We start from the raw sequence: 25,883 nt of genomic DNA, 5'->3' as shown, positions 1-25,883 counted from the left end.
GCTAGTAATCTCTAATCAGAAAAAGAAGTACGGATGTGATGGATAAATAGGATTCTGTTATGGCCAACATCTTCATTGATCTTAACAGAATTGCTCTTTGCCTCCCCTGTGTCTGTATTTTCTCTTGGCAGTAAGCCGAGTGAATTTGGAACAGAAAGAAAGAGAAAATCTACTTGGTTCCAAATGATGATAGCTGTGCATTGGTGTGGGGAAAATAACTTACAACTTGATAGTAGAATTACGAGAGGATTTCTCTTGTTTAGGGAGAAAATTGAAGGTTCTTTTGTGGCCAGGTTGAAAAATTTCTAATTTTACCCATAGCTTGTGATATCAACTTAAATCTTATGATCATCATGTCAAACGGTATGTAGAGTTTTTGATTATGAAATAACTTTTAAACTATTTTTGAACTACAGTCAAAAAAGACTCAGATTAGAAAAAAATACTCTTTTTTAATAATTTAATTTAATAAATAATATTTAATTTAATAAATATTTAATTTAATAAATAATTCTTATTTTTTCAGGTTTTTTTTTTTAAAAACATAAGGAATTGATTGATGAGTCTTGGGTTATGGTTAATCATTTTGCTATAGGCTCTCCAGTCAGATTATCCTCATGAAAGTATGTAACTTCAAAGTGTTTATGTCATAAGATTCACAAATTTATGTCTTTTTAGCTGATTATTACCCCCTCAGGTAGATTCTAAGGAAATAGTCTTTCCATATGTCTTAAAAATACAGATTTGGGGCAAGATTTTTGTCAGGGCATTCTGTAGCGAGAGGGCTTTCTATCTTCCTAGTCTTCGGAGATTGTCAAAGTAGCAAAATTCTGCTTTCTAATTCAGATGGCCGTAGATGGCACTGTGGCTCACTCTGATACTTAAAATATACCATATTGTGGCATTTTCTGAGAGAAATCTCCAAGACCAAATTCATTTACCATAGCCCCTTTGTATTAAGAGTTCACTTTCACTCCGAAGAGGAATGATTTTAAACCCAGCAAAATTAGAAATACTATGTTTTTTTAAGATTAATAAATAGATTATGAGCAGCTATATTTCTTGAGCCCTTGATAACATTTTTTGAAATGGGGGCTTTTCTACTATGTCTGCAAAATCTCCCCCCACCCTGTAGGTATAGCACCTAGAAAGCACAAATTAAAATACACTCTCTTCCTATCTCTCTCCTTCCTATTTCACAGAAAGCGTTATTGAAACCTTGCCACTGAATCAAGCATTTTGTCTTTTGAGTTCTGTCATGACTGGGGCTAAACACTCACTGGCAAGTGACAAGAGGCATAGACAACAGGGAAAAGGAAAAGAGAGAAGAGAAAATAGGAGTCGGGGGAAAATAAAAGTGTAAGGGAAAGGGTGGGAAAGTCTCAGGTATACACCAGAAGGATGAGGATGCCTCCAGCAACTGCCTGGGGGACCCATTTGTTGGGACTCGTGCAATGATCTGCCTCTTCCTGCTATATCCTGATACTCGGAATGTCTTTTTGGAATCTAGGTAGTACTAAGAAAGATCTCAAAGTACAAACTGATGTTGTCATTAAGGAGGAATTTTCCAGTCCTCCAGTTAAAAAAAAAAAAAAAAGATTCATAAAGATTCAGAAATTTATGTCTTTTTAACTAATTATTACCCCCTCGAGGGGATTCTAAGGAAATAATCTTTCCATGTCTCTGGAAATATAGATCTGCATGCAAATCTATCACATGCAAGTAGAATCCATATAGCAAGGAATATTAATGCAGTTGTATTTTTGTACTCTGTGTACCCCAGCTTGGGGATCTGATATGTTTCTATCTTGATTTTGATACTTTGGTGAAGTTGGGAAGCTTGTCTTTGGGGGCAGAAAAGGTATGATCTCTTTTCTAACAGAACACTAGTGGTAATGAGTAGTCTTTCTCTTTGGTCTAGAACAGAAATTCTTAACCTCAGTACTATTGAAATTTGGGGCTGGATAATTTTTTGTTGGGGGTGAGGGGAAGCTGTCTGGTGCCTCGTAGGATGTTTAGCAACATATCTGGCCTTTACCCACCAAATGCCAGTAGACCACCACCACCCCACTCTAGTCGTGACAATCAAAAAAATGTCCCTGGGTATTCCAAATATCCCCTTTGAGGCAGAATTACTGCTGATTGAAAACTCAGTCTAGAAGGATCACTGATGAGGATTGAAGAGGGAGAGGGAGAGAGAAGTAACAACTGAGGACTTGTAACAAGCTAGACATCATGTTGTGTATCATTTATTCTACCCAACCAGTTTATAATTCAGACATACGAGGTTATGAAAAGCTGACACCTTCCCAAGGTGTCATAATTTGGATCCAGGACTTGAAGTCAAATCTATCTGACTCTAAAGCTACTAAATCGTACCATTTTGTGGCATTTAAAGAGTCACTACAGTCTCTGCGAGTTCCAACGTGTTGAGTTTCAAGAACATTTGGTTCACTAACCAATATACATTTATTTCAGACAGGCTGTTAACGAAGAGAGGTGGTGTGATGCAGTGGAAAGTACCCTGGGTTAAGAGTCCAGAGTTCCGGCTTTGGGTGTCAGCTCTGATACTAACTAGCTGAGTGCCACTGGGCAAGTCATTGTGTCTCTGCTTCTTTAACTCAAATATACAGGGGGCAACCTCTGTGCTCCCTACGGTCCATGAGCTATGTTGGTGAACAACGTTGAAAATTGGAATGCTTGGCATTTCAAGACTGGCGAAAGTTTTCAAATTGCTTTAAAACGATTCTACATGCAGTTTAGGATAATAGGTATGCAGTGGAACTTTTGGCTCAATATAATCTGTTAGTCTCCTATTGACATATCTTCCATTTCTGCAACCCCTAGCCCTTTATCCACTTCCTTCGAGAAGTCTTTTGTAGTCATCTTTCCTGTCATGATCGATTTTTTTTACTTCCCTTTCGCCTTGGTACGTATGTTTATAACCTGTACCAGCTTACACACTGTTTCCATGTCAGTGCTGAAATGATTTATTGATTTTCACTTACTTATGTTTTATTACTCCAACCAAATTGTAAGATCTTCAGGAAAGGAGCCTGGGTCTTCCTCTCGTCATGTTTTCTGAAGTATTCCAAAAAAATGTAGTACATAGTAGGTGTTCAGTAAGTGCCTAGTGAATTCAATTTAAGAATTTACAATTTTCAACATCTCTGGTAAGTGATAGGAACACAAAACGTAAGTATTCTAACCAAACAGTTACATCCAGTATGGATTGTTCTTTGAGCACAATTTGTTTAACTTTAGTGGAACAAAATAATAATGCCGTGTGTTTTTGTATGTGTTTTCTGTGTTCTGACTCCTTTTAAATTTCTCATACCTGGGAATTCATTTGCTTTAAGCCTGAAGTTTCTGAAATGCTCCGTTGGGTACATCTTCTCAGGAATGGCCATATGTAGGAAAATATGACATATTCATTGGCAGAAAAAAGCTGATAAATACAACCTGATGTAGTATTTCAGCAAACATTTCAATAACTTTTTGACATTTTCCTGTAGTCCATATTTACCTTATCAATAGTTATAGTGACACATGATTGTCAACTTTTTATATTAAGACCAAACTAATAAATGAAACATGTTGTGTTTATATCTGATGAAAGCTGACGTTTTGGAAGGGTGTTAAAATATACTGACAGGTCCTGTTCATAAGCTCCTTTGGTATAAATATGCAGATGACATCTTTAGATATTGTTTGTACACATGCCGATAGAAAGCGTTGACAACATGACAAATGCAAATGTCAACCTCACAATTTAACCTTTTGGTGTAGAAAAAGATGTTAGTTTTAAGTTACATGCATCTTTTAACTTTTTTTCAAAGTTTTTATTATTTTTTAGCCTGTTCCCACTCCTGTTTCATGTTCCGCCGAAAGCAGCCGCTGCCGTAAGATTTGCTCTTGAGAGCTTTTCTCTGTAGTGCTCCTGCTGAAACAACTGCAACTGCAAGATGTATTTATTTTTCTAATTCTTTATGTTACTGTCCATGTTCATTTCCTCTCTCTTGAATCATTTCGTAGCATCCTTCTATTCACCTATAAAAAATATTTTGGGTTGGGGCGCCTGGGTGGCTCAGTTGTTAAGCGCCTGCCTTTGGCTCAGGTCATGATCCTGGGGCCCTGGGATCAAGCCCCGCGACGGGCTCCCTGCTCAGCGGGAAGCCGGCTTCTCCCACTCCCACTCCCCCTGCTTGTGTTCCTGCTCTCACTATCTCTCTCCATCAAATAAATAAAATCTTTAAAAAAAAAATATTTTGGGTTAATAAGAGAGCCTGAGGAAAGCATTATGAATTCCCCTCCTTGCCCCATACATACTTTATATTAAAGCATTTCTTACAACACTTGGCTGCACTTATGTCTGTACTAAGATCTAACAGTTGAGAGTGTCGTGTAGCACTTAAAATTTTTTTGGCTTATAGAGGCTCATATGGGACAGCAGTGGAGTGGGCTGGAAAGAGCACTGGATATTCTAGTTAGGAGGCCTGGGTTTAAATTCTGTCTTGGCCACCACCAGCCTTTGAGAGTTTGTGCAGGTCTCCTACCTTTTAGGGTATCCCTTCCTCATTTGTAAAATGAGACTAATGATACCTGTTCTACCTACCTAAGCATGAAGTAGTGCATCATGAAAATGTTTTGGGAAATGTATTCTTAGAAAACACATGGAAAAGACATGTCAGAAAATCCTTATTATAGTGTGCCCTTTGTGGCATGTCCTTTTCTTGTTTACTCTCCCTGTCTTTGAAAGAGTAGTCTTATGCTTAAAGGCTATCCAAAGCTAGTTTTGGAAATCTGAGTCTTAGACACCTTTAAATCCAAGATAGTAAGATTTTGCATGTAATACTGTCACAGGTGCAAAGAATATACAGATACCAAAAAAGCAGATAACCCATAATATTTCCCATAACAAGATGTTCAGATTAAAGACTCATATACCATAGTTTCTGAACCTACACGTAGGCCTTTTTTCTTGACTCCATGGCCAATCCCTAGGCTAGATCATTTCTGTATTTCCACTCTTCTGTTTACAGCATATCCTTGATTTAACCATATTAAATCTCTTCTTACTTCAGGGGATTGTTTATGGGTCTGTTAAAGCAGTAAAATGTCAGTTAGAGATAATACCACTTTTTTAACGTGTAAAGTGACCTCAGAATAAGGGCGATTGTGTAGGCATATGTATTTTATAAATACTGTGCATCTGGGTTGAGAGACACTGTGATAGAGTTGGCCTTGTAAAAGAGGTGTGGGGTTTCTCCCATGTTGCTTCTTTGAAGAGCATTCAGGGCTTATCATTGCCAATTGGGTCAAATCCAAATTTCGCATTCTAGCATTCATTTCACTCCTAATTCTCCCTAATTCCAAAGCGTCATTTCAGAAGCTTACATTTGCTTCCCATAATCAAATTAACGTATGAGCTGTTGCTGTGTGCAGCTCATTCACTTATTCTCACCTAACTGCCTTTTTATGTGCTGTTTTGTCCACGATTCCCTTCTCCAGCTTCCCACCCTGTGGCCTTCAGTATATGACTCAAGAATCATTGCTCCAGCTAGTCTTTCTGACCTGACACAATCTCCTCCACTCCACGTATCTTTTGTAATGAATTCATCTAAAAGGAAGAAAATGCTTTTTCCATTTAGTTTAACTTAAAAATTGGCCTTCATCTCAAAATTTAACTTAAGTCTGTAGAAATATTTTGGTAGTAATAGGTCCAATCCTTAATTTTCTGCCTGTGTAGATTGGTTAGGAATAAAGGGTGCTAATCATACAAAGAAATGTTCAAAGAACTATTTGGATGGTGATTTGGTTTATTGGGCCAACATTTCAAAATGTTATCATAAATAAACTGAAGGAATACTATGATATTGTCAGAACACTTATTTCCAATGGAACTCTAACATGTTCTGATTGTTTTGTCCACCGTTCCTCCAGTGTCTGCACTATTGGGTCCTAAACCTTATGCTGCCTTATAGTTTGCTTTTTTCCCACATGCCATTAGTCTTGTTGCTCCAACTACATTATATGCTGTTTTAGAATAAGAACTGTGATCATGCTGTGCAAAAGTATCTCAATTCTAAATAAATATCTGTGAGTGAATAGATGAAGTATGTGGTGAAGAAATCAAGTTGGACTGAATGATGAAATGTACATTACAATGTAGAGCATTTCTAACTGTGGGTAAAATACCTTATTCCTCGTGGTTAAAATATAGGACTTTGCTATCCCATATCAACCCAGAACCAGATCCAAAGGTGTTAGTGTAATTATGCCCACTGGCTTCAAAGAAAAGATTAAGTTTTTCCTTTAAAATAGTACATTTTCATACTTATATCCCAAACAATCAAATAATGTTTTGCATTTAAAATACAAAACAAAATAATTACAATACAAACTTTAGCCTTATACCCTGAGGAACAGTATTTGCTTTAAAATACTCCGGGGTTAGTTTTTCCCATCTTTCTTAAGTTATGAGAAATTTTCTGAGTTCTTCCTTTGTTTCTGAAAATATATCACTTTCTCACTGATAAGTGTAGAAGGACCTTTCTTTTCACAAATTGGCACCCATAATTTTAAATTCACAGTGTACAATATCCAACCCCAACTGCCTTTGCCTTCATCCTTGTCCATTTGGGCAGCTGACAGTCATAGTCGGAAGTCAGGATTATGGCTCCTCCTTTTCCAATATTGAAGATAGTACAGATTAGCAGTAGTTAAGGGCCAGGAGTGCTCAAAGTCTTTGTGGCATTTAAAAACAAAACAAAACAGCCAACCACAAGTCAAGGACTCCCCCTGGGAGATTGTGGTCCCACAGACCCGAGTTGGTCCCAAGTGATTCCCATGTAAATCTTTAAAATAAAGCCATTAGGTTAATGTTTTCCAGACTTTTCACCACCAGGGAAACCAAATTAAGAACATTTATTAAGGAAGTGTTGATTTCCTTACTTTTTTTATTAACAAAGTTAGGGAGATAGAATTTTAAATATGTGAGAGAGTCAAGTTTTGTTAAATCAGTATGAGAGATCTAAGTTCATATATTCCAGCCTAAAGCAAAAAACAAAAACAAACTTGATGTTTTAGTTAAGCTGTGTAGTCTTGTTCTGATTAAGTATATGATCACTATTAATCTTTCTGAAATATTAAAAAACAACCCATGAGACCTTCAATATTTTTCTGGATATCTGGTAGAGAGAATAGAGAGGAACAGGGCTGAGGGCTAATGGAGAACGTGTTGATGTCTAGACAGAACTATACATTTCAAGAATGGAGCTAGATAGAGCCTCTCGGGAGGGCTGGGAATATAACTTTCTATCTGCATCCTCTGTAAATTGAAAGAGAAGAGGAAGAAGGGGCTAATGTTTATTGAGTGCTCATTATGTACCAAAAGCTGTGTTAAGGACAGTTTGCATTTTATCTTTTCAGAAGCCCTGCAGAGGTAGGTGTTTTGAGACGAGGAGCCACATCCTCAGCCAGAGATAACTGGCTTGCCCAAGGTCCTTGACCAGCTGAGCAAGAATGAGAAACCAAGATTCTTTGATTCTGTATCCAGTGTTCTTTCCAATATAGCACCGTCTTCCAAATGCTATTCTTGCAGCTGTCTGGTTTTTTGGTTTAAAGTCCCATAAGACCCTGGCTTCCTCTTTCTGGTCTTCATTTCTTCTTAGTTTAATATTTGTGGAATTTTATGTTGTAGGGAACCTTGTAACCAATACTCTAGGAATGTCTATGTATTTTAGGTCCCAGGAGCTCAAGAGCTAAGTCTACTGTGAAAGGAAAGAGCTGCTGGGGATCTTAAGGATCAGTAGTCCCAGAACTTATGTGCTAGTATATATATAGATATATATATATATATAGATGCTAGGCCACAGTATTATATCTTAGATACCAATGAAGATTTTTTTTTTTAATAAAAAGAAAGATAATAGTAAGTTCCTCAACGTCATTCTTTAATTTTATTCTTGTGTATAAACTTTGGCCTCTAATCTCAGTGTTCAGTTTCCTCATCTGCACAGTGAAGTGGTTAGACTGTCAGTGGTTCCTAAACTAGACCAGTGGGTGAGAATCACCTGGAGGGCTGATTGCTGTGTCCACCCTAGTGTTTCTGATTCAGAAGGTGTTGGTGGGGCCCCACAAGGATCTGGGGATTTGAATTTCTAAATAGTTCCAGGTGGTTGCTGAGAACCACTGGAGTAGATGATTCCTAGAGTTCCTTCCAGCTCTAAAATTTGTATGACTCAGCCCTGCCAATTTCTGGACTTACTGGAAAATAACTTGTATCTTCCACTTTGAAGATGTACACCTTGAATCTCTGCTTTATTTAATTTTGCTGGGTGCCCTTTCTGGTCATACTGCAAGTTCCTTTTCCTTAGAAATTATCTTTCTTTTCCCTCATTCTTTGTGTACTGCCAAACAGAATGTTTGTTTAACTAATGTTAGTGCAATGCATTTCCAGAACTGCCTTTTGGGGAAATTTAAATGAAAATTTAAAGTATCATTATGAATGCAAACAATAAATTCTTTCACTAGCTGTAGGCATCTTTACATTGTGATGACTAAAAAAGGTTCTGGTTAATTAGAAGTAATTTGTTAGAAACCTGAATCCTCTTTTTTCCCTCTCAGAATAAAACTCAGTTCCCAGCTGGATGCTTATAAGTACAGGAAATGTAGTTGTCAGATGATTAATTGCAAAAGATAGATAATTAGAGTTCATATGATGTGTCAAATATGGGCAACCAAGAGGTTGACTACACTTTGGAAGAAAACAGCTGAAATCTGGGTTGTGGCTATAGATGGGTGACATACCTTTACCACCAGAGCTTGTAGAAAGAGTTAGGTAGAAAGAACACTTGCCTGAACCTTGCCTCTTTCATCCTGTTTTGGGCAAATTACTAGATTTGCCTCAATAAAATTACTAGAGAAGAGTTTCCACTACCCAAAATCAGGCTTAGAACATTGAGCTTTTGCTGAACTACCTTTTCTAATCTCAAATAAAAGATTTGGGATTTATAGCTGTTTCTCAGTACCATACATATATTTTAAACTATTTCTGTTAAACCAAAATTAAATATTTCTATTCCTAGTTGAAATGACTTGTTTTCATTTCCTAATTTTCCATGGCCAAATCTTATGTCCTTTGAAATTAGTGTCCCTTGCTCCTGGAAGTTAAGTGTTTTCATCATAAGTCATTGGATTCCAAGATGGAATAGTTTTACCTTCGGAAAAAATGCACTTATGATGTTTCTTTAAATCACCCATCAAAAAAATTAGTGAGATGAGAAAAAAAAATCTTACAACCCGCCAGTAATTAAATTAACCATCTCCAACCTGACTTACCTGTTGGTTTATTTAGAATCACAATGAAACTAATAAAAACTGGATCTGTCTCTTGCATTTGTAAATGGGACTTTCTCCATTTTCTAAACTTTATATTTTTACTGAAGAGTTTTTCAGCCCTCAGAAATACTGCTTTGCAAATTTAGCTAATGACCCAAATCCAGCTTGTTTGTTGTGTAGAAGTTGTATTAAAATAACTCACTGTATGAGTATTGTCATTAATGATATGCTTATTTTGATAATGGGGCTGCAGATTCTTAGTCTATAGTCCTTGGGGAGATGCTACAATTTTTTTTTTAACTAAGTATTGTTCTGGCTCCTTTCCTTGATTGGCCCAGAAATAGCAATCAGCTGGGGAGCAGGATGACATGCCTCTTAGCGATCCCTTTGATCTTTGAGATGAGTATCAACATTGTATGCTTCCTAATGGAAGTGTAATTTAATGAAATCTATTGGGTAAACATACTTCAGATGTTCAAAGGAGGTGACAAAATTTTTGCTGGCAGCCAGGACCTGGCGGCTTTCCAGCTTGCCTCTAGCTGCTATGCATATAGCATTGAGAAAGGCACTTAAAATAGGAACACAAAATATTATTTTCATTGTGTTTCAACCCCCCTGCCTGCCCTCCCCTACCAATTTCTTTCCCTTAAGTTTATTTTTGTGGTATTTCTGCAAGTGCCCTTTGACATGTAACCTTTCCTAGTATAAAGTGGAATGTGAGATATGATCTTTTTATATTTTTCTTGGTTTATTTTATGACACCAAGAGTAGTACATTGGTTGTATGGCACCAAAGTCAGGAGAAGTTGTAGGCATGAGACTTACATAGAACATCCTAGAGGGAAAAAAGGCGCTCTATAAAAAGTACATATTTCAGTACCAGTTGATTAAATTAAACATTCTATTTTGGGAGGAGATGATAGAGCACTTTTGTTTTAACAATCCTTGAAGAAGTGTGATGGAAATAGCCATAGACAGCACAAGTCAGGGGACCTGACTAATCTCTGCTATGACACTTTCTAGCTGTGTGTTGTAAGGCCAGTCACTTTCTCTGGGTCACAGTTTCCTTAGCTATAAAATGAAGGAACTGAATTGGGTGATTTCAAAGGTCATTTTCATCTCTGAGATTTTATGATTCTTTTTAAGAATGATTATCAGCACTGTCCAATAAAAATATTATTGCAGCCACATGTGTAACTTCAAATTTCCTAGTAATCACATAAAAAAGAAAAGAGGTGAAATTAATTTTAGTAATATATTTTATTTAACCCAATAGATCCAAACAAAATATTATTTCAATATGCAATACATGTTTAAAATTATTAATGAGATTTTTACATTCTGTTTTTTACTAAGTCTTCAAAATCCAGTGCATATTTCAGTTCTGACTATCCCTACTTCAAGTGCTCAGTAATCACACATGGCTGGTGGCTACCATATTGGACAGCAGCTCTAGATGCTACAAGGCAACTGTTTCAGACCACATTCCCAGAAGACAGTTGGTCATGAACATAAAGGTTCTTAAGCCTCCACCTCTTCCACTAGACCAGTGGTTCTCAACTTTGGCTGCACACACCTGGTGAGCTTTAGAAAATACTGCTATCTGGATCCCCTTGGTCTAGGTGCAGCCAGGGCACAGGGATTTTTAAAGCTCCCCAAGTGATTCCAATGTTCATTCAAGATTAAGAACTGCTGCCCTGGACATTAGCTCCTAAATACAGCTGTTGTCTTATTCCTTAGGCTCCCCACCATCAAGAAAGCTTCTGTAACCTCAATCTTCCCTGTACCCCACTTTCTTGGTAATAAGTAGTATATAGGATCGTTAGATCAGGTCCAAAATGTTGGCACTCAATATATAATAAAAAAATGGACTGATAGATTTTATTTCTTCCGTTAAAAATAGAGATATGGGGTGCCTGGGTGGCTCAGTCGTTAAGTGGCTGCCTTCAGCTCAGGTCATGATCCCAGGGTCTTGGGATCGAGCCCCGCCATCAGGGTCCCTGCTCGGCGGGAAGCCTGCTTCTCCCTCTCCCACTCCCCCTGCTTGTGTTCCCTCTCACTGCCTCTCTCTCTCTGTCAAATAAATAAATAAATAAATAAAATCTTAAAAAAAAAAAATAGGGGTGTGATACATAACAGAGTGTGGACACTGAAGTGTTTTCAGAACAATAGCAACAAAAAAAAAATCATATAAAATGTAGGAGGACGCTCTGACATTTTAAAGAGCCTTTTATAATCTCAGAAATCCTATGCAGTAGGCAATTTCCAGTTCATTGGTACTACTTTTTTTGATAAGATTTTAGATTTTTTTTTTTTTTTGGTTAAGAGTTTATATCCTTACAATCCAGCTTCTTTTTTAAAAACAAATTTATTGAGGTGTAATTTGCATATTATAAAATTTTTCATTGTAAGTATACAATTCAGTGCTTTTTAGAATGTTTATACAGTTGTGCAACCATTACCGCAGTCTAGTTTCTTAATACTCTACCTAGAGGTTCCCTCATGCCCATTTGTAGTCAAGCCTCATTCCAACTCCCAATCCCATGCAACCACTGATCTCCTTTCTCTCTATATAGCTTTCTTTACCATAATATTTTTGAGGTTCATCTATAGTATTATCAATAGTTTGTTTTATTACTAATATTCTAGTGTATGAATATATAACACATTTTATTTATCCATTTACCAGTGGATGGACATTAGATTGATTGCGGTTTTTACTATTCTGACTCTGTGCTGTGAAAATCCACATACAAGTTGATGTGGACACATATTTTCATTTTTCTTGGGAAACAACCTAGAAGTGGAATTGCTGGATCTTACGGTAAATATATACATTTCAAGAAACTGCCACACTGTTTCTGGAGAGATTTTACCATTTTATATTCCCACCAACAATGTATGAGGGTTTCAGTTTCTCCACATTCTGGTCAGCAGTTGGTAATTTTCATTGAGGCCATCTAGCGGATATGTAAAAACATCTCATTGTATTTTAATTTCCCTAATAACTAACAATGTTAAGCATGTCTTTGTGTGCATATTAGACATTTATATATCTTTGATGAAATGTATTTTCAAATCTTTTGCCCATTTTTTTATTAGGTTGTCTTCTTATGATTCAGGTTTTTGTGTATTCTAGATGCAAGTGCTTTACAGATATATGGTTTGCAAATATTTCCTCCCGGTGTGTGGCTTGCCTTTTCATTTTCTTAATGCTGTCTTTTGAAGTACAAAAGTTTTAAATTCTGATAAAGTTCCACTATTAACTTTGTTAATGGATTGTGCTTTTGGTATTGTATCTCACAAATCTTTGCCCAACCCAAGGATACAAAGATTTTCTTGTAGAAGTTCTATATTTTTAACTATTATATTTAGGTTTATGATTATTTTGATTAATTTTTTGGTATGGTAAGAGATAAAGTATCCCAGTTATTTTTTGTTTATATGTATATCCTATTGTTCCAGCATCATTTGTTGGAAAGAATTATCCTTGCCTCATTGAATTCCCTTGGCACGTTTGTAGAAAATCAGATGACCATAATGTAAGGGTTTATATTTGGAGTCTCAGTTCTGTTTCAGTGATCTATGTATCTGTCATTATCCAGTACCACAGTGTTTTGATTACTGTAGCTTTATAGGAAGTTTTGAAATCATATAGTGTAAGTCCTCCAACCTTGTTCTTTAAAAAAATAAAATCCGGGTTCTTGGCATTTCTATATAATTTCAAGAATCAACTTGTGAATTTCTATGAAAAAGTCTGCTGAGATTTTGATAGGGATTCATTAAATAGATTCATTATAGATCAATATGGGGGAAGTTGCTATCTAAATAATATTGAGTCTTCCAATCCTTTTATTTGTATATTCTTTAATTTCTCAGCAATGTTTTAGCAGTTTTCAGCATACAGGTCTTGTACTTATTTCGTGAAACTTATTTCTAGAAATTTTATTCTTTTTGATGTGAATGAATTTTTTTCTTAATTTTACTTTTGGTTTGTTCATTGTTCGTATATAGAAATACAGTTGATTTTTGTATATTGATCTTGTATCCTGCAACCTTGCTAAACTCACTTAATAATTAGTTTTCTTTGTAGATTCTTTTAGATTTTCTATATTAAAGATCATGTCATCTGTGAATAAAGACAGTTTTACTTCTTTCCAATATGTGTACCTATAATTAATTAATTAACCTTTTTGCACTGGCTAAAAACTCCAATACAATGTTGAATAGAGGTAGTAAGAATGGATATCCTTGTCTTGTTCCAGTTTTAGAGGAAAAGCATTAAGATTTTCACCATTAGATTGATATTAGCTGCAGCTGTTCTATAAATGTCCTTTATCAGGTAGAGAAATTTCCCTTTAATTCCTTGTTTGCTTTCAGTCTATATTAAAAATGAGTGTTGGATTTTGTCAAATGCTATTTCTTTGTCTACTGAGATAATCGTATGGATTTTGTCCTTTATTGTATGCATATGATGTATTACCTTAATTATTTTTTCTTATATTCTTGGGATAAATTACACTTTGTCGTGTATTTTTAATGTGTTGCCCAATTTGGCTTACTCATACTATGTTAAGGATTTTTATATCTATGTTTATGAGGGATATTGGTTTACCTTTTGTCATACCTTTGCCTGGCTTTGGCATCATTGTGGTACTGGTCTCATAGAATGAGTTGAGAACTGTTTTCACCTGTTTTGTAAATGTCTTTGTGTAGGTTGTTTATTTCTTTAAATGTTTGATGGAATTCATCAGTAAAGCCAATAGGACTGGGCTTTTCTTTGTTGAAAGATCCTTTTACTAATTTAATTTCTTTACTTGTTATAGGCCTGTTCTATTTCTCTTTCCTTTTGGATCAATTTTTATAATTTAAACAAATTTTAAACAAATTTCCTAATTTGTTGGCATAAATTCTTCATAATATTCCCTTATAATTCTTTTAATTTTTATAGGGTCTGTGACACCTGATTTTGGTAATTTTATGTTTTCTTTTTTCTTAGCCAGGATAAAAGTTTATTAATTTTTTAGATCTCTTTAAAGAAAAAACCTTTTGGCTTCTTTGATTGTCATTATTTTATCTGTTTTCTATGTCATTGATTTCTGCTTTGATCTTTGTTACTGCCTTTTTTTCCTACTTTATGAATCATTTGTTCTTTTCTTTCTAGCTTCCTGAAGTAACAGGTTTCTTTTTAAGATTCTTTCCTTCTTTTTAAGATAAATATTTAAAGCTCTAAATTTCCCTTCACCAGCTTTTTAAAAAATTTGAACCCATGGCCATTTTCTGCATTAATTTCCAGACTAATACTGCTAGACTAAAATAAAATTTGGAAATAGGCTTGGGAAGCTAAGAATCAGAGTTTTGTTTTGTTTTTTGGAGGTTTTTTGTTCATTTTTTTCCTAATACTGAGTCAATTGCTCTTAAGGTCTCAGTAATTTTTTAAGATATATGAAATTCACAAGCTGATCTTTCTAGATGCAGTGAAGAGGCCTGAGTGTTCTGCCACAGTGCTTTTGCTTTAAGAACATTAGCTTATTGGGGTGCCTGGGTGACTCAGTTGGTTCGGCCTCTGACTCTTGATTTCGGCTCAGGTCATGATCTCAGGGTTGTGGGATCGAGCCCCACATCAGGCTCTGCGCTGGGTGTGGAGTCTGCTTGAGACTCTCTCTCTCCCTCTCCCTCTGCTCATCCCTCCCTCTCTCTCTCTCTCTGTTAAAAAAAAAAAAAAATAGCTCAATAATGGGCCACCTGCCAGTGGTCTGTTTCATTGCAGAGAATAATTTATCAAAGCCTTTTTTTCTGTACCTTAAAATTTTTTTTTCTCAACTCTTTATTTTGAAAGTTTTCAAGTATAGAGAAAAGTTGGAAGAAGAGTATAATAATCACGTGTTTTCCTCTTCTTAAATTCAGTAACTGTTAAATACTTTACTTCACTTGCTTTCTCTGTCTCTTTCAGAGAGAGAGTCCATAATTTGTTTAATCTATGAGTATTTCTCAAGAAGGAATCAAGGATAAATTCCCAAGTTTCTAGCTTGAATAATTAGGTCTTTCAACGGATGACACTATCTACTGAGTTGGGGAAGACTAGTGTAGGACAAGTCATTTCTTGTTTGTTTGTTTGTTTAGTGGGGGAATGGTTATAGAATCAGTAATTCACACTCAGATGTTTTAAATTTGAGATACCTATGAGACATCCCAGTGGGGAAATTAAATAGTCACTTGAAAATATCAAGTTTGAGTTCAGAGGAGAAACTGAGGTAGATCTACTTTGAGCATATAGAGGGTATTTAAACTTTAGATAAATGAGAATACTTAAGGAGAGAAGAGAGTGATAGAAGAAGATTCTTAACCAAGCTCACAGGAATTATAGCATTTAGAGCTCAAATAGAGAATGATTTTAATTGAATTAGGAAAAACAGCTCAGCTGGTGAGGTAGAAGTAAAGCCAGATCATTTCTACAGAAGAGACTATTTAAAGAAAGAGGACATGTCAACCAAATTGAATACTGTTGAGAAGTTGAGTAAAATGAAGACAAAAGAGTGCCCACTAGATTGTCAGCATGACAGTCACTGTGGACCTTGAAAGAACTTGTAGTTTGAGTAGCAGGAACTAAGATTCAGCAAATCCCTTTAAAGCCTGACTTGGTCACTCTCAACCATGATCATTGAAATGTTTGTGTATGAAGATCATTAAAGTGAAGTTGTTGCTCTCTTAAACAAATTCAGTGTTAAGTTCATTTCACTTAAACAGATATTTATTAGCTACCAATTTTAAGTCATTTAAATGGTCATGATAATGCAGATTGTGTTCTGATAAAACAGACAGTACAATTTTCTGGTCAATATGATCCTGGCTGTGCCTCTAACAAAGAACTGTTTCAGCTAAGAACCTAAGTTATTATGAACGTTTGGGCAGAGCATTTATATGTGGTCATAACCACTTAGAAATTTTTTTAAGCAATTATTTTCACTTCTTTTATTTCCAACCAGTACAGCTGCCAATTGGGCCAACGTTTAAAACAAGTGGTTTTAAAAATTAAAAAAAGAAAAAAACACAACACAAAACATGTTGGCTATTCTTTCTTCAACAATGGAGAAGGGGGTTAGTAATAGAAAACATTTGAGTAAATGTGATTGGATTCACTATGGAAAGTGATTTACATTAGAAGCTTTGCCTGGTTTTATGTTTTTACTGACACTTATTGTTTGAACTTGAATGATTTACTTATTTAATCTCTCTGCCTCAGTTTTCATATCTGCAAAGTGGGAATAACAATAGTGTCTACCTTGGGATTGTTGTGAAGAGTGAATTCACACAGACACACACTCATGCACAGCTGTTAAAATAGTGTTTGATACATAGTAATTTCAAAAAATATACTATCTGTTATTTTTTAAATGCAAATTAGGTTGATTTTTAAATAACATTTACTCAATTCCAGAGTAAAGCATAATCTAAATTAGGCCAAAATCTCCAAGAGAAACAACTTCTTTGGCATGAGATTTTCTCAGTTGTAAACCTACAAGTCCTATGTTTGCCCAGTGTACTAACACCATTTAATTATTGATTTCACAGTAGTTTACCAGAATTGTATTTTCTAGCTCTGGAAAATGATCCAGATGAATATGTAAATAGGTTAAAGTTTATTTCTAATATAGAGTCTCATATAAACTAGTGCCAGTTTTTGTTTTTTTTTTAAGATTTTATTTATTTATTTATTTGTCAGAGAGAGAGAAAACACAAAGCAGGAGGAGCGGCAGGCAGAGGGAGAAGCAGGCTCCATGCTGAGCAAGGAGCCCAATGCGGGGCTCAATCCCAGGATCCTGGGATCATGACCTGAGTTGAAGGCAGACACTTAACCCACTGAGCCACCCAGGCATCCCTAGTGCCAGTTTTATATATGGGAAAAGATGAAAGATATTTGATTATCCTCTCCTAAAATTTGTGGTTCTTAAACCAAGAAATCATACCATAATTTTTAGTCATTGTTTATATTAAATACCATAAAATAATGTAATTGATCATCACTAAGTAATTTCCAGTCTGGTTGAGAACATTTGATGTTACTTGGTATGTCCTTCCTCCACTGGATTATGTGCTATATATAAATGCTCTCTGTCCAAGCATTCAGAGTAAACCTTGAGTTTTAGCTGAAGCAGGTCTTTGTCAACAGCACAACTGGATTTATACTGACCAAAGAACTGCTCTTTCTATTTTTTAGACCATAATTTGCATTTTTGTCATCTGTAGGGGGAAGAGGTTAAGTTATTCTTAAAGAGCCTTATAATTCTGAAGTGCTATTATTGGATGATTTATAAAATGTTAATGATACTGATATTTTATTCTCTAAGATTGTTTGAGGTCATTTATTTTGCTTGAAAATGGGTACTTTCCCTCTTGATTTACCTGCAGGATCCAAGCACTCATTAAATATCCTCCCCCACCACAACCACCACCAATGAACACAGTACTTTTGTAAAATGCTCTTTTTAGAGAAACATTATAAAATGTGCTGTGACTAGGGGAGCAAAATGACTAATTTACAAATATATTTAAACCAGACAGAAAAGAACAAATAAGGCTTGTGGGATATATTCATCCCAATTGGCTATTTTTGAGTTTATTCACATGGGGCTCAAGTCAAATAAAGATTGAGTAGACCTCTGTTTGCAGTTGGAGTTTTGACCACCACTTTTTTTTCTCATGTGACTTCCAAGGGTTATTATATATTCAGATGAACAATTTTCTTAGCCATGCTATTGCTTCAAGTGGTTGGTGTTCTATTCAGGTAGCCTGTCACTTTAACAAATGTCTTCTTTCCTAAGTGTCCCTACCTGAATTATTCTATTTTCACCACAGGGACTAAAATGTTATCCAGTAGAGTTTTGTCCAAAGAGAATGGGATGGACGTGGTGCTACAATCAATCATTCATCTGCTAGGTGTCAGGAAAGGTTTAACGTAAATGAAGAAATAATCGACTTTTGGGAAAAGTGGCCTTATCTTGTCTCTGTACTGTACAAATACTCCAACATCTAGAGAAAGGGAATTATTGATTTTAAAAATATGTGTAAAGAAAATTTGGGGTGTGTTATTTTTTATATTGTATTGCTTCCATCTCTGATAAATATCATTAACTCTGAAACTTTTTTGCTAAGTCCCACATGACCCCTGTTTCTGAGGTCCCTTTCTGGTTTTATCATAATTGTGTTCCTTCTACGTGGCATTTGATTCACTCCCATCTTCTTTTTATTTTTTTTTAAGATTTTATTTATTTATTTGAGAGACAGAGAGAGTGAGCATGAGCACGAGGAGGGGCAGAGGGAGAGGGAGGACCAGACTCCTCACTGAGCATGGAGCCCAACGCAGGGCTCTATCCCTGGACCCTGAGATCATGACCTGAGCCAAGTCAGATGCTTAACCAACTGAGCCACTCAGGTGCCCTTACTGCTATTTTCTTGAAACTAATTTCTTTGATACCATACTTGCTTGATTTCTTCCTGGCTCTTATGTATCTACTTCACTGGATTTTCTTTTCCTGTGTTCCCCTTAATTTTTGGGTTTGCAGGTCACTGTTGTCTTGACTCTTGTTATCTCTGTGTTCTCTCTGGTTAATTTTATATATGCCCATGGCTTCCACTAATGGTTATACATTGATGACTTCAACATCATGTCTCTAGCCCAGACTTTTCAACATTGCACACTGTACCATTTTCTTCAATTATCGATTGCACATATTCCAGTTTTACAGATGTTCAAATACAATGTTCCAGCCTGAACTCATTAAACTTACTGTCTTTCCTCCAAAATCTGTTTCTCTTCCTGCCTTCATTATACTGGCTAATGCATATATTGGTTATGCTGGTTAATATACCATCTACTCAGTTACCTACATGAGAAATCTCAGAGATACTTCGTACTTGTTTCTTGGGCCTGACTTCACATCTATTTGTCACTAAGTCCCATGGATTCTACCTCCACAGTCTCTCTCCCCTCTATCCTCACTGTTGTTCTGTTCATTGAGGACTGCATGGTCTCTCTCTTAACTTTTAAGATCAAGCCTGCAAGCCTTCACTCTAGTTCTTCTATGCACTATTTTCTACGTTGAGTCTAGAGGAAACTCTAAAAATGTAAATCTGATTAGATCAAACTTCTATTTTTTTTTTTGTGTGTGTGTGACTCTCTAGTACTTATAGGAGGTCACAAAGTTTCAGTCTGACAGTCAAATCCAGCTAAAAGATAAATTTTTTAGCTCTCTGGTGTTTTTGGTATATTGAGATTGGGTGTCAACATTAAAACATTGAGAGATATCACAGAAACATCCAAATTTCAGATTTCTTCAAAAATTCCAGGATATCTAGCATTTTGGAAACAGCTGTAGCTGAGTAGTAGTTTTGTACCCAGTGCAACATATTGTGTCTGGGTCCCACCATCACTTGCCATTTCACCCATTCTTGATGTTGGCCTATCTTCTGTGGAGTATCTGCATTTGTTCCTCTTGGGGCAGCTTTGAACTCTTTTTTTTTTTTTTTTAAATCTAGACCTTAAAGCCTGCCTTTCTTCCTCCCTCCCTCCCTCCCTCTCTCCATCTTCCTTCCTTCCTTCCTTCCTTCCTTCCTCCCTCCCTCTCTCCCTCTCCCCATCTTCCTTCCCTCCCTCCCACCCTCCCATCCTCTTTCTTTCTTTCTCTCTATCTTTCTGTCTTTCTTCCTTACCAGCTTTTTAGGTGACACTTTTTAGTGCCTATAACTTACAAATGTATTTACACTAGGGAGAACAGAATAGCTGATGCTTATGGGATATATTCATCCCAATGGTTGGCTGTATTTTAGCTTATTCATATGGGGCTCAAGTCAAGTAAAGGTTGAGTAGACCTCTGTTTACAGTTAGAATTTTGACCACCACTTTTTTTTTCATGTGACTTCCAAGAGGTATCATATATTCAGATGGACAATTTTTTTAGAAATGATATTACTTCAAGTGATAGATGTTCTTTTGGGTAGCCTGAATGACACATCTGTGTCCCCCTCATAACTCTTTTGTAAAATTATTTTATTTTATTGTAGTATGAACACTTAATCTGAGATTTATCCTCTTATCAAATTTATAAGTGTATAAATATTATATTCACTGTAGGTACAATGCTGTACAACAGATCTCTAAAGCTTCTTCATCTTGTTTAACTGAAATTTTATGCCATTTGATTAGTAACTCCCCATTTTCTCTCCCTCCAGTCCCCGGCAACCACTATACCACGCTTTGATTCTTGTGTTTGACTATTTTAGATAGCTCATATAAGTGGAAACATGTAGTATTTGTCTTTCTGTGACTGGTTGATCTCACTTAGCTTAGCGTCCTCAAGGTTCATCCATGTTGTCGCATAGGGCAGTATTTCCTTCTCTTTTAAGGCTGACTGATATTCCACTGTATGTATGTACGATATTTTCTTTGTCCATTCATCTGTTGATGGGCATTAGGTTGTTTCTGCATCTTGGCTATTGTGAATAGTGCAGCAACGAACATGGGAGTGCTAATACCTCTTCAATCTTCCTGATTTCAGTTATTGTGAATAAATACTCAGAAATGGAATTGCTGAATCATATGGTAGTTCTATTTCCAGTTTTTTCAAGGAATTTCTGTCTTATTTCCCATAGTGGTTAGACTCTTTTTGCATTCCCACCAATAGTATGTAAGGGTTCCAATTTCTGCATATCCTCTCCAACCCTTGTTGTGTTTTGGGTTTTTTTGATAATAGCCATTTTGACAGGGCGCCTGGGTGGCTCAGTTGGTTAAGCGACTGCCTTCGGCTCAGGTCATGATCCTGGAGTCCCTGGATCGAGTCCCGCATCGGGCTCCCTGCTCGGCGGGGAGCCTGCTTCTCCCTCTGACCCTCCCCCATCTCATGTGCTCTCTCTCTCTCTCATTCTCTCTGTCTCAAATAAATAAATAAAATCTTTAAAAAAAAAATAGCCATTTTGACAGATGTGAGTTGATATCTCATTGTGGTTTTGATTTACATTTCTCTGATGACCTGCGACATTGAGCAATTTTTCATATAGCCTATTTGTATGTCTCCTTTGGAGTAATGTTTATTCACATTCTTAGCACATCTTTAAATAAGGATATTAGGATTTTTTTTTTATTATTGAGCTTTTGGAGTTCCTTATATATTTTTGAGATTAATCCTTTTTCAGATATATGACTTGCAAATATTTTCTCCCATTCCACAGGTTGCCTTTTCACTCTGTTGATTATTTCCTTTGTTAATATCTCAGAAATCATTGCCAAGATCAATGTCATGAAGCTTTTCCCCTGTGTTTTCTTTTTTGTGTGTGTTTATGACTTCAGATCTTACATTTAAGTCTTCAGTCCATTTTGAGTTGATTTTGTGTATGGTATATAATAAAGGAAGGAGTGCACAATGGAAGCTTCAGAAGGAAGGAAGGGGACAGGAACACGATTATTAATTATTCTAATCAATTATTTTGCTTGTGGACATCCATTTTCCCAGCATCATTTGTTGAAGAGACTGTCCTTTCCCCATTGTGTATTCTTGACACACTTGTCAAAGATCGGTTGACCATATGTGTATGGATATATTCTAGGCTTTCTGTTCTGTTCCATTGGTTGATATGTCTATCTTTTTGTCAGTATCATACTGTTTTGATTACTGCAGCTATATATATATTCACACACACACACACACACACACATATATATATGTAAACCAAGGAGTGTGATGTCTCTACTTTAATTCTTTCTCAAGATTGATTTGGTTATTTGTGGTCCTTTACAATTCCACATGAATTGTAGGATTGTTTTACTCTGTTTCTATCAAAAGTGCCATTAGGATTTTTCTTGGGTGAACCGGGGCAATTTTATTACTTCATCCCTGAACCTCAGTTTCCTCATCAGTAAGATGGGTATAATAATACCGTCTATTTCATAACTATTAAAATTAAATACATTAATGCAAGGGAAACACATTAGTATGTACCTGGCACATACTAAGTACTCAACAAATTTAGCTATATATGTATGCTGGTATCTTCAAACAGGGATGGAATGCTTAACACAGCAAATAGTAGGTGTTAGCCACTCCCATGTTCTCTGGCTTCTCACACATGAGCTTCCCTGACCGCAGTACTTTCAAGCACATGGGCATAGTTTTCCTTAATCTCTGCAGAGGTTTGATTCAAGACAACTATCAGATGGCTTTCATCTGCATAACTGAATAATAAAAGCAATTTTGGCTGTTTTGAAGGACAAGACAGTAGAGTTTAATCTTCAAACTTGATAGATTTGGAAGCACTCCTGTCAATATAAAAGATTTTGGGGGCACCTGGGTGGCTCAGTCGGTTAAGCATCTGCCTTCGGCTCAGGTCATGATCCCAGGGTCCTGGGATTGAGTCCTGCATCGGGCTCCCTGCTCAGCGGGGAGTCTGACTCTCCCTCTACTCCTCTCCCTGCTCATGATCTCTCTCACTCTCTCTCAAATAAGTAAATAAATAATTAAAAAAAAAATATATATATATATATATAAATAAAAGATTTTGTCTGGGGTGGTGGAGAAGCCAAGGTCAGCACCCTGGTCGTACTGTCAGCTCGTGGCCCGGTCATAGTCCAGCTGCAGGTTCGGCTGCAGGGAGGCAGCCGCCTTCTTGTTGAGAGCCATGTTGGGCCTTCCAGTCCTGTTAGGGGGGCGGCTGACCGAGGGGGACATTTTTAAAGCCATCCATGTTTGAGAAATGTCAGTTTCTGTTTCGTGTTTTCAAACCTAGCCATATCCCACTGGCCGAACTGTGTTCCTGTCCCCTTCCTTCCTTCTGAAGCTTCCATTGTGCATGCCTCACTATCAGTCTCTTCTTGCAAGGCCTTTCACCTCACCTGGTCTCTGCTCACGTGTGTGTGGCCTTTCTTTTCCAGCACCACCTCTAAGTCTGTGTCGGGCTCCTCTTCCCAGGGTTCTCCTGCTACTCTGCTCTCTTTCCTCTTCTTCTTTTTATTCCTCTTCAGAGCCAGCTTTTCAGTGCCTGGCTGCTCTGCCTTTTCTTTGGACTTCGTTTTCTTCTTTGCCAGGGACTTGGGGTTATGTCCTATTGGGATGTATTCTGAAGCCTCAACTTTGACTGGCTTCTTACTTCCTTTCCTAGGGCTGCTCTCCATGGACTTGGAAAGTCCAAGGTGCCCTAGGGAGGTGTCTCCCCTCTGGTGGATTTTCTTTTTCTTCTTCATCTTCACATTGTATTCCCTGGGGCTCCCTTGCTTCCATTTCTGCCCTGAGGCTACCTGCTCCTCGCCATCCTTCCCCACTGAGCAAGCATACAGAGCATCCCCAGACTCACAGAACCAAGGGTCCCTGGCTACAGAAGGCTGCAGCCTCCTGGGCCTTTTTCTCCTTCTTGCCAACTTTGGACACCCTCTCGCCCTGCCTGGGGTCCAGGGAGGTCTTCACACTCGAGCCAGGGGACATGGTCAGAGGCCATAAAGACTTACTCTTCTTTTTCTCTTCCCCACCTTGGAACTCAAATGAACCAAGAGGCTGCTTCCTGGGGCTGGGCAACTTCTCTCTCCATCTAGCACGTAATGTGGTTTCAGGTTCTGGGTGCTACTCACAGAGGGTGCTGTGGCCCTTCTTTTTCTTCACTAGAGGCATCTAGATGCCTGCCCTAGGACCATACTCTTTGAGGGAGATGTGGCTCTTGTGGGACAGACCTCTGTGAAATAATTGTCACTGTTTAAAACTGAGTATTGAGTCTCTGGTTCTTTGATCACCTTTTTTTTTCTCTGGGAGCGCAAGGCCCAGGTCTCCTTTGTGGGTTTTGGTGATCATTCCTGTAGGCCAATCTTTCCCACCTACATGTGAAAGCCACCTTAGGATTTTAATAGGAATTGTGTTAGATCTGTAGATGACTTAGGGTAGTAGGGACATTTAAAATATATTAATTCTTGGGGTCCCTGGGTGGCTCAGTCAGTTAAGTGTCCAACTCTTGATTTTGGCTCAGGTCGCATGAGCTCAGGGTTGAGACTGAGCTCTGCATCGGGCTCTGTGCTGGGTGTGGAGCCTACTTAAGATTCTCTCTATTACTCTCCCTCTGTCCCTTCCTGCTGCCCCCACCCATCACAACAGGCTCGAAGGTGCCCTCTCTCTCTCTCTCAAAAGAAAAAAAAAAATCAATTCTTTCAATATGTGAACATGGGATGTCTCTCCATTTGTTTGTGTCTTCTTCAATTTCTTTGATCAATGTTTTGTAGTTTTCAGCATACAAGGATTTTATTATTTTTGGTGCTATTATAAATGGGATTGTTTTCCTAATTTCCTCTTCAGGTAGTTTGTTAGTGGATAGAAATACAACTGATTTCTGTGTGTTGATTTTGTATCCTGCCCCTTTACTGAATTTATTTATTAATTCTAACAGGTTTTTTTCATGGAGTTTTTAGCGTTTTCTATATATAACATCATGTTTTCTGCAAACAGAGACAATTTTACTTCTTCCTTTCCAATTTGGATTGCTTTGATTTCTTTTTCTTAACCTAACTACTCTGGCTAGGACTTCTAGTACTATGTTGAATAGAAGTGGTGAGAGTAGACACCCTTGCCTTGTTTCTAATCTTAGAGGAAAAACTTGTGAGCTGTTCAGCCTTGAACTCTTGATTATTGTTGTCAAGGCCTCTTAGGATGATCCCCTCCCTTCTGTTTTTCCTGACAGTTCTTCCTGTTTCACATTTTGCCCAGACATGTCAAAGTACCCCAGTCTGGTGGTGTTGTGCAGCATGTTTTAGGCCTTAATTATGGTACATAATCTATTTCTTTGTTTTGCAATGGTTATTCTTTCTTCTTTTCCATTTGATAAACTACTCATCATGTAAGCCCCAGGTTACACACCACCTTTGTAAAGCCATTCTTGACCTGATTAAACCAGGCTAATTCCTTCCTTTCTTGCACTGTATTAATATGAACCTCCCTTTTATAGTACAAGTTTATGCTTATTACAGTTATTTGTCTTTATGCCTGCCTCAATGAGGAGTTCACAGTCCAGGAATCTGCTTTATTAATAATATAATACCTGGCATGTAGTGCTGTTAAAAAATGCTAAATAAATGCAGAAATGTATGGACGAATTGGTGAATGGTGCAGAATTCCATGCCTGTAGTCTTATTTAGATTTGTTATCTTCTTTGGTCTGAGCATGAGATTCTCAGTAAAACTTTGTGGCTTTATTAATCGATTTTTTTTTTCCTAAAAACTAGTAGCAATCCTTATTTTATGTCACTGTGACATATTCAGGTTTATAATTAATTCAAACATTTCTGGTCTTTTATGGTAAACTGTTTTAAGAACTTTACATCTTTCTATTCTCTCTTAAAACAAATTCTAGATTAGGGTTCTTAAAAGTCACAAAAAAAAAAGAGAGAAAATGAAAGAAGTAATAAATATTACTTCTAAATTCTTTTCTTTCCTGATCAATATTTTAACATACTTTCTTTTTTAAGAGTATTATATTAATAGTCACATTTTTCAAAAACTCCATGACTTAGTTACTAATT

General features: G+C 36.8%; 1 protein-coding gene and 1 pseudogene across 9 annotated transcripts in view; one reads left to right on the top strand and one right to left on the bottom strand.

Annotated features, from left to right (window-relative positions):
- The window catches only part of VTI1A (vesicle transport through interaction with t-SNAREs 1A), a 355,502-nt gene that overhangs the window by 29,321 nt on the left and 300,298 nt on the right, over positions 1-25,883 (top strand). The window lies entirely within an intron of this gene.
- On the bottom strand, positions 22,617-24,173 carry LOC118525822 (lysine-rich nucleolar protein 1-like; annotated as a pseudogene).

Source organism: Halichoerus grypus, chromosome 7 (genome assembly GCF_964656455.1).
Source record: "Halichoerus grypus chromosome 7, mHalGry1.hap1.1, whole genome shotgun sequence".
In the NCBI taxonomy this organism is placed as follows: Eukaryota; Metazoa; Chordata; class Mammalia; order Carnivora; family Phocidae; genus Halichoerus; species Halichoerus grypus.
This window is presented reverse-complemented; position numbering and strand designations above follow the sequence as displayed.